This window comes from Nuphar pumila, chromosome 15, assembly GCF_984573655.1.
Source record: "Nuphar pumila chromosome 15, dmNupPumi1.hap1.1, whole genome shotgun sequence".
Taxonomy (NCBI): Eukaryota; Viridiplantae; Streptophyta; class Magnoliopsida; order Nymphaeales; family Nymphaeaceae; genus Nuphar; species Nuphar pumila.
Window position 1 is genome coordinate 60378273 of NC_143263.1, and position 9576 is coordinate 60387848.

Sequence of the window (9576 nt, forward strand, 5' to 3'; positions counted from 1 at the left end):
TAACTTTTCAAGTTTCTAGGATTACAAAAAGGTATTATCAAATAAAACTGCTAATGCCATGACGTAAATTGTTGAAAGCGCCTCCATAAAAGCCAAACTAAGCAATGAAGTACCTTGTATTTTATGCCTAACGTAACCTAACCTACATGATTTTTAATTGTCTTAATCATTATCTCACATCATTTCAAATGAAATGATTCATTAAAGAGGAATCATGCCATATCGAGATTTGATCATTGATTGATACAATTTTTATTTTGGTTAATTGTTGAATAGGCTAGAATGAAATAACAATGGTTTTGGAGAGATAGTCGGTGTGGAAGTAAACCAACATTTCTATTGGCAAATAGGAGGTTTACAAGTGTTGACAGACGGCTAGAATTTCTTCGAATATGTTGTAGAATTCATTTAAGACATGAGCGAAACTTAAAATTGATAAGATTTAGGTGCGCTTTTACAACGGAGAATCATACGGTTTCTTTATGAGGAGTTAGTTGCACCTATGAATGATATAAATACTACTGCTGAATCATTGATCCTAGTTTCCTATCAAGTAGCACCACCAATAACGCTTGGCCATCCAAATTCCCTTTTGATTCCAAGTGCAACTGACCTTGAATATTCTTTAAGCCCCTAGTGATGGATCGACCTGGTACCTAAAGGTTGGTTTCAAATTTAGATTTATGGCTTATATTGGTAGACCTTCAATAGCTCTTGGGTGATTTTGAAATCTTAGGATACAATGATGTATATATATTATGATTGATATCGCGAAGGTAAAGGGACTCTAAACCGCAACGTTAGCTTGGTAGGATAGGGGTATAGTTGACGTCGATTCATCATTTTTAACATCAATAATTCAAAACCAAACGTGAAACTTTGTTTTCATTCCGATTCTTTATGCAATATGGATAGATTTACGAATTTAAAGACTAAACGAAAAAATTTACGATGTATGACATTTCACGTGGTCAATTAATTAATTTATTGACCGAAATATATGATTAAATTAGGCAGGATTGTAGAAAAAGAAATGGTTGAATCAAAATAATTCCTTCTTAATTTGCAATTTTGTTAGAGGGTACTATGAATGCTCTACCATGTTCCATTTACACACTAAAGGAGTGATACAAGATATAAGGTGTGCAGTTAAGCCAACATTTCTATTTGCAAATAAGGGGTTTCCAAGTGCAAGCCCAAGTACTTATAACATCTCAGGTGGTAGTTGCTAACTTACTAGGTTCAGTCGATATAGTCGTTCAGAATCATTGATCCTATTTCCCTATCGAGCAGTAGCACCTGTTAAAAACAAAGAGAAGAATTCTCAATCTATCCTAAGATCCGCTTTTGTCCGATCCATGTCATAGATCTGATAAAAGCCAGACTAACCAATCAAGTACCTCGTATTTTACTGTGGAGGCACTTTCAGCAATTTATTGATTATTGCTTTATTGTGTATTTTACCTACTTGATAGCTTAATCTGGCTTTTATGGAGGCACTTTCAACAATATATTTCTGTAGTGTAATTCAAATATAACAAATATTAATATCGTACACATATTTCGCTTGCTCTTTTTTTCTTTGTACACTATATCATACATATCATCAATAAATATATTTATATAAATCATGTTCCGCAAGCATTGGAATACGATTCATGGGCTTACCTAATTTTGAATTTAAATCTTAGATGTTTACAGCCTTATTTTGTTATTTATTTGGATTCAAAGTTACTCAAAGATGACCTTCTATGGCTAAGCATACTAAACATGATACAACAACAACAATTACTAATTTATCTGCCAATATATTACTGAAAAGTCGAAAACTCAGTGATTCTACAAGGTAAACGCTCACCCGACCTGTTAGAAAAAAATAAATAGGAATAGAGATAGAATAAAAGTAACACGAAAACTCAGTGATTCTGAATTTTCTGATCTTGACATTCAAATTTGCCAAATTTGTTTGTTTACTATAATTTAACAAAAGGCATTAAACGATATATCAAAACGATGCATGAAGTGTGGAGTTGTTAGTGCATTCCAAGTATGTCTGTCCAGTAGGAGTGAAGTGTGGAGTTGATATAATTTAAAGATTGAGAAGAGGTAGGGCCAAAGCAGTAAAAGAATGTAACTTTTCAAGTTTCTAGGATTACAAAAAGGTATTATCAAATAAAACTGCTAATGCCATGACGTAAATTGTTGAAAGCGCCTCCATAAAAGCCAAACTAAGCAATGAAGTACCTTGTATTTTATGCCTAACCTAACCTAACCTAAATGATTTTTAATTGTCTTAATCATTATCTCACATCATTTCAAATGAAATGATTCATTAAAGAGGAATCATGCCATATCGAGATTTGATCATTGATTGATACAATTTTTATTTTGGTTAATTGTTGAATAGGCTAGAATGAAATAACAATGGTTTTGGAGAGATAGTCGGTGTGGAAGTAAACCAACATTTCTATTGGCAAATAGGAGGTTTACAAGTGTTGACAGACGGCTAGAATTTCTTCGAATATGTTGTAGAATTCATTTAAGACATGAGCGAAACTTAAAATTGATAAGATTTAGGTGCGCTTTTACAACGGAGAATCATACGGTTTCTTTATGAGGAGTTAGTTGCACCTATGAATGATATAAATACTACTGCTGAATCATTGATCCTAGTTTCCTATCAAGTAGCACCACCAATAACGCTTGGCCATCCAAATTCCCTTTTGATTCCAAGTGCAACTGACCTTGAATATTCTTTAAGCCCCTAGTGATGGATCGACCTGGTACCTAAAGGTTGGTTTCAAATTTAGATTTATGGCTTATATTGGTTGACCTTCAATAGCTCTTGGGTGATTTTGAAATCTTAGGATACAATGATGTATATATATTATGATTGATATCGCGAAGGTAAAGGGACTCTAAACCGCAACGTTAGCTTGGTAGGATAGGGGTATAGTTGACGTCGATTCATCATTTTTAACATCAATAATTCAAAACCAAACGTGAAACTTTGTTTTCATTCCGATTCTTTATGCAATATGGATAGATTTACGAATTTAAAGACTAAACGAAAAAATTTACGATGTATGACATTTCACGTGGTCAATTAATTAATTTATTGACCGAAATATATGATTAAATTAGGCAGGATTGTAGAAAAAGAAATGGTTGAATCAAAATAATTCCTTCTTAATTTGCAATTTTGTTAGAGGGTACTATGAATGCTCTACCATGTTCCATTTACACACTAAAGGAGTGATACAAGATATAAGGTGTGCAGTTAAGCCAACATTTCTATTTGCAAATAAGGGGTTTCCAAGTGCAAGCCCAAGTACTTATAACATCTCAGGTGGTAGTTGCTAACTTACTAGGTTCAGTCGATATAGTCGTTCAGAATCATTGATCCTATTTCCCTATCGAGCAGCAGCACCTGTTAAAAACAAAGAGAAGAATTCTCAATCTATCCTAAGATCCGCTTTTGTCCGATCCATGTCATAGATCTGATAAAAGCCAGACTAACCAATCAAGTACCTCGTATTTTACTGTGGAGGCACTTTCAGCAATTTATTGATTATTGCTTTATTGTGTATTTTACCTACTTGATAGCTTAATCTGGCTTTTATGGAGGCACTTTCAACAATATATTTCTGTAGTGTAATTCAAATATAATAAATATTAATATCGTACACATATTTCGCTTGCTCTTTTTTTCTTTGTACACTATATCATACATATCATCAATAAATATATTTATATAAATCATGTTCCGCAAGCATTGGAATACGATTCATGGGCTTACCTAATTTTGAATTTAAATCTTAGATGTTTAGAGCCTTATTTTGTTATTTATTTGGATTCAAAGTTACTCAAAGATGACCTTCTATGGCTAAGCATACTAAACATGATACAACAACAACAATTACTAATTTATCTGCCAATATATTACTGAAAAGTCGAAAACTCAGTGATTCTACAAGGTAAACGCTCACCCGACCTGTTAGAAAAAAATAAATAGGAATAGAGATAGAATAAAAGTAACCCGAAAACTCAGTGATTCTGAATTTCCTGATCTTGACATTCAAATTTGCCAAATTTGTTTGTTTACTATAATTTAACAAAAGGCATTAAACGATATATCAAAACGATGCATGAAGTGTGGAGTTGTTAGTGCATTCCAAGTATGTCTGTCCAGTAGGAGTGAAGTGTGGAGTTGATATAATTTAAAGATTGAGAAGAGGTAGGGCCAAAGCAGTAAAAGAATGTAACTTTTCAAGTTTCTAGGATTACAAAAAGGTATTATCAAATAAAACTGCTAATGCCATGACGTAAATTGTTGAAAGCGCCTCCATAAAAGCCAAACTAAGCAATGAAGTACCTTGTATTTTATGCCTAACCTAACCTAACCTACATGATTTTTAATTGTCTTAATCATTATCTCACATCATTTCAAATGAAATGATTCATTAAAGAGGAATCATGCCATATCGAGATTTGATCATTGATTGATACAATTTTTATTTTGGTTAATTGTTGAATAGGCTAGAATGAAATAACAATGGTTTTGGAGAGATAGTCGGTGTGGAAGTAAACCAACATTTCTATTGGCAAATAGGAGGTTTACAAGTGTTGACAGACGGCTAGAATTTCTTCGAATATGTTGTAGAATTCATTTAAGACATGAGCGAAACTTAAAATTGATAAGATTTAGGTGCGCTTTTACAACGGAGAATCATACGGTTTCTTTATGAGGAGTTAGTTGCACCTATGAATGATATAAATACTACTGCTGAATCATTGATCCTAGTTTCCTATCAAGTAGCACCACCAATAACGCTTGGCCATCCAAATTCCCTTTTGATTCCAAGTGCAACTGACCTTGAATATTCTTTAAGCCCCTAGTGATGGATCGACCTGGTACCTAAAGGTTGGTTTCAAATTTAGATTTATGGCTTATATTGGTAGACCTTCAATAGCTCTTGGGTGATTTTGAAATCTTAGGATACAATGATGTATATATATTATGATTGATATCGCGAAGGTAAAGGGACTCTAAACCGCAACGTTAGCTTGGTAGGATAGGGGTATAGTTGACGTCGATTCATCATTTTTAACATCAATAATTCAAAACCAAACGTGAAACTTTGTTTTCATTCCGATTCTTTATGCAATATGGATAGATTTACGAATTTAAAGACTAAACGAAAAAATTTACGATGTATGACATTTCACGTGGTCAATTAATTAATTTATTGACCGAAATATATGATTAAATTAGGCAGGATTGTAGAAAAAGAAATGGTTGAATCAAAATAATTCCTTCTTAATTTGCAATTTTGTTAGAGGGTACTATGAATGTTCTACCATGTTCCATTTACACACTAAAGGAGTGATACAAGATATAAGGTGTGCAGTTAAGCCAACATTTCTATTTATAAATAAGGGGTTTCCAAGTGCAAGCCCAAGTACTTATAACATCTCAGGTGGTAGTTGCTAACTTACTAGGTTCAGTCGATATAGTCGTTCAGAATCATTGACCCTATTTCCCTACCGAGCAGCAGCACCTGTTAAAAACAAAGAGAAGAATTCTCAATTTATCCTAAGATCCGCTTTTGTCCGATCCATGTCATAGATCTGATAAAAGCCAGACTAACCAATCAAGTACCTCGTATTTGACTGTGGAGGCACTTTCAGCAATTTATTGATTATTGCTTTATTGTGTATTTTACATACTTGATAGCTTAATCTGGCTTTTATGGAGGCACTTTCAACAATATATTTCTGTAGTGTAATTCAAATATAATAAATATTAATATCGTACACATATTTCGCTTGCTCTTTTTTTCTTTGTACACTATATCATACATATCATCAATAAATATATTTATATAAATCATGTTCCGCAAGCATTGGAATACGATTCATGGGCTTACCTAATTTTGAATTTAAATCTTAGATGTTTAGAGCCTTATTTTGTTATTTATTTGGATTCAAAGTTACTCAAAGATGACCTTCTATGGCTAAGCATACTAAACATGATACAACAACAACAATTACTAATTTATCTGCCAATATATTACTGAAAAGTCGAAAACTCAGTGATTCTACAAGGTAAACGCTCACCCGACCTGTTAGAAAAAAATAAATAGGAATAGAGATAGAATAAAAGTAACCCGAAAACTCAGTGATTCTGAATTTCCTGATCTTGACATTCAAATTTGCCAAATTTGTTTGTTTACTATAATTTAACAAAAGGCATTAAACGATATATCAAAACGATGCATGAAGTGTGGAGTTGTTAGTGCATTCCAAGTATGTCTGTCCAGTAGGAGTGAAGTGTGGAGTTGATATAATTTAAAGATTGAGAAGAGGTAGGGCCAAAGCAGTAAAAGAATGTAACTTTTCAAGTTTCTAGGATTACAAAAAGGTATTATCAAATAAAACTGCTAATGCCATGACGTAAATTGTTGAAAGCGCCTCCATAAAAGCCAAACTAAGCAATGAAGTACCTTGTATTTTATGCCTAACCTAACCTAACCTACATGATTTTTAATTGTCTTAATCATTATCTCACATCATTTCAAATGAAATGATTCATTAAAGAGGAATCATGCCATATCGAGATTTGATCATTGATTGATACAATTTTTATTTTGGTTAATTGTTGAATAGGCTAGAATGAAATAACAATGGTTTTGGAGAGATAGTCGGTGTGGAAGTAAACCAACATTTCTATTGGCAAATAGGAGGTTTACAAGTGTTGACAGACGGCTAGAATTTCTTCGAATATGTTGTAGAATTCATTTAAGACATGAGCGAAACTTAAAATTGATAAGATTTAGGTGCGCTTTTACAACGGAGAATCATACGGTTTCTTTATGAGGAGTTAGTTGCACCTATGAATGATATAAATACTACTGCTGAATCATTGATCCTAGTTTCCTATCAAGTAGCACCACCAATAACGCTTGGCCATCCAAATTCCCTTTTGATTCCAAGTGCAACTGACCTTGAATATTCTTTAAGCCCCTAGTGATGGATCGACCTGGTACCTAAAGGTTGGTTTCAAATTTAGATTTATGGCTTATATTGGTAGACCTTCAATAGCTCTTGGGTGATTTTGAAATCTTAGGATACAATGATGTATATATATTATGATTGATATCGCGAAGGTAAAGGGACTCTAAACCGCAACGTTAGCTTGGTAGGATAGGGGTATAGTTGACGTCGATTCATCATTTTTAACATCAATAATTCAAAACCAAACGTGAAACTTTGTTTTCATTCCGATTCTTTATGCAATATGGATAGATTTACGAATTTAAAGACTAAACGAAAAAATTTACGATGTATGACATTTCACGTGGTCAATTAATTAATTTATTGACCGAAATATATGATTAAATTAGGCAGGATTGTAGAAAAAGAAATGGTTGAATCAAAATAATTCCTTCTTAATTTGCAATTTTGTTAGAGGGTACTATGAATGTTCTACCATGTTCCATTTACACACTAAAGGAGTGATACAAGATATAAGGTGTGCAGTTAAGCCAACATTTCTATTTATAAATAAGGGGTTTCCAAGTGCAAGCCCAAGTACTTATAACATCTCAGGTGGTAGTTGCTAACTTACTAGGTTCAGTCGATATAGTCGTTCAGAATCATTGACCCTATTTCCCTACCGAGCAGCAGCACCTGTTAAAAACAAAGAGAAGAATTCTCAATTTATCCTAAGATCCGCTTTTGTCCGATCCATGTCATAGATCTGATAAAAGCCAGACTAACCAATCAAGTACCTCGTATTTGACTGTGGAGGCAATTTCAGCAATTTATTGATTATTGCTTTATTGTGTATTTTACATACTTGATAGCTTAATCTGGCTTTTATGGAGGCACTTTCAACAATATATTTCTGTAGTGTAATTCAAATATAATAAATATTAATATCGTACACATATTTCGCTTGCTCTTTTTTTCTTTGTACACTATATCATACATATCATCAATAAATATATTTATATAAATCATGTTCCGCAAGCATTGGAATACGATTCATGGGCTTACCTAATTTTGAATTTAAATCTTAGATGTTTAGAGCCTTATTTTGTTATTTATTTGGATTCAAAGTTACTCAAAGATGACCTTCTATGGCTAAGCATACTAAACATGATACAACAACAACAATTACTAATTTATCTGCCAATATATTACTGAAAAGTCGAAAACTCAGTGATTCTACAAGGTAAACGCTCACCCGACCTGTTAGAAAAAAATAAATAGGAATAGAGATAGAATAAAAGTAACCCGAAAACTCAGTGATTCTGAATTTCCTGATCTTGACATTCAAATTTGCCAAATTTGTTTGTTTACTATAATTTAACAAAAGGCATTAAACGATATATCAAAACGATGCATGAAGTGTGGAGTTGTTAGTGCATTCCAAGTATGTCTGTCCAGTAGGAGTGAAGTGTGGAGTTGATATAATTTAAAGATTGAGAAGAGGTAGGGCCAAAGCAGTAAAAGAATGTAACTTTTCAAGTTTCTAGGATTACAAAAAGGTATTATCAAATCAAACTGCTAATGCCATGACGTAAATTGTTGAAAGCGCCTCCATAAAAGCCAAACTAAGCAATGAAGTACCTTGTATTTTATGCCTAACCTAACCTAACCTACATGATTTTTAATTGTCTTAATCATTATCTCACATCATTTCAAATGAAATGATTCATTAAAGAGGAATCATGCCATATCGAGATTTGATCATTGATTGATACAATTTTTATTTTGGTTAATTGTTGAATAGGCTAGAATGAAATAACAATGGTTTTGGAGAGATAGTCGGTGTGGAAGTAAACCAACATTTCTATTGGCAAATAGGAGGTTTACAAGTGTTGACAGACGGCTAGAATTTCTTCGAATATGTTGTAGAATTCATTTAAGACATGAGCGAAACTTAAAATTGATAAGATTTAGGTGCGCTTTTACAACGGAGAATCATACGGTTTCTTTATGAGGAGTTAGTTGCACCTATGAATGATATAAATACTACTGCTGAATCATTGATCCTAGTTTCCTATCAAGTAGCACCACCAATAACGCTTGGCCATCCAAATTCCCTTTTGATTCCAAGTGCAACTGACCTTGAATATTCTTTAAGCCCCTAGTGATGGATCGACCTGGTACCTAAAGGTTGGTTTCAAATTTAGATTTATGGCTTATATTGGTTGACCTTCAATAGCTCTTGGGTGATTTTGAAATCTTAGGATACAATGATGTATATATATTATGATTGATATCGCGAAGGTAAAGGGACTCTAAACCGCAACGTTAGCTTGGTAGGATAGGGGTATAGTTGACGTCGATTCATCATTTTTAACATCAATAATTCAAAACCAAACGTGAAACTTTGTTTTCATTCCGATTCTTTATGCAATATGGATAGATTTACGAATTTAAAGACTAAACGAAAAAATTTACGATGTATGACATTTCACGTGGTCAATTAATTAATTTATTGACCGAAATATATGATTAAATTAGGCAGGATTGTAGAAAAAGAAATGGTTGAATCAAAATAAT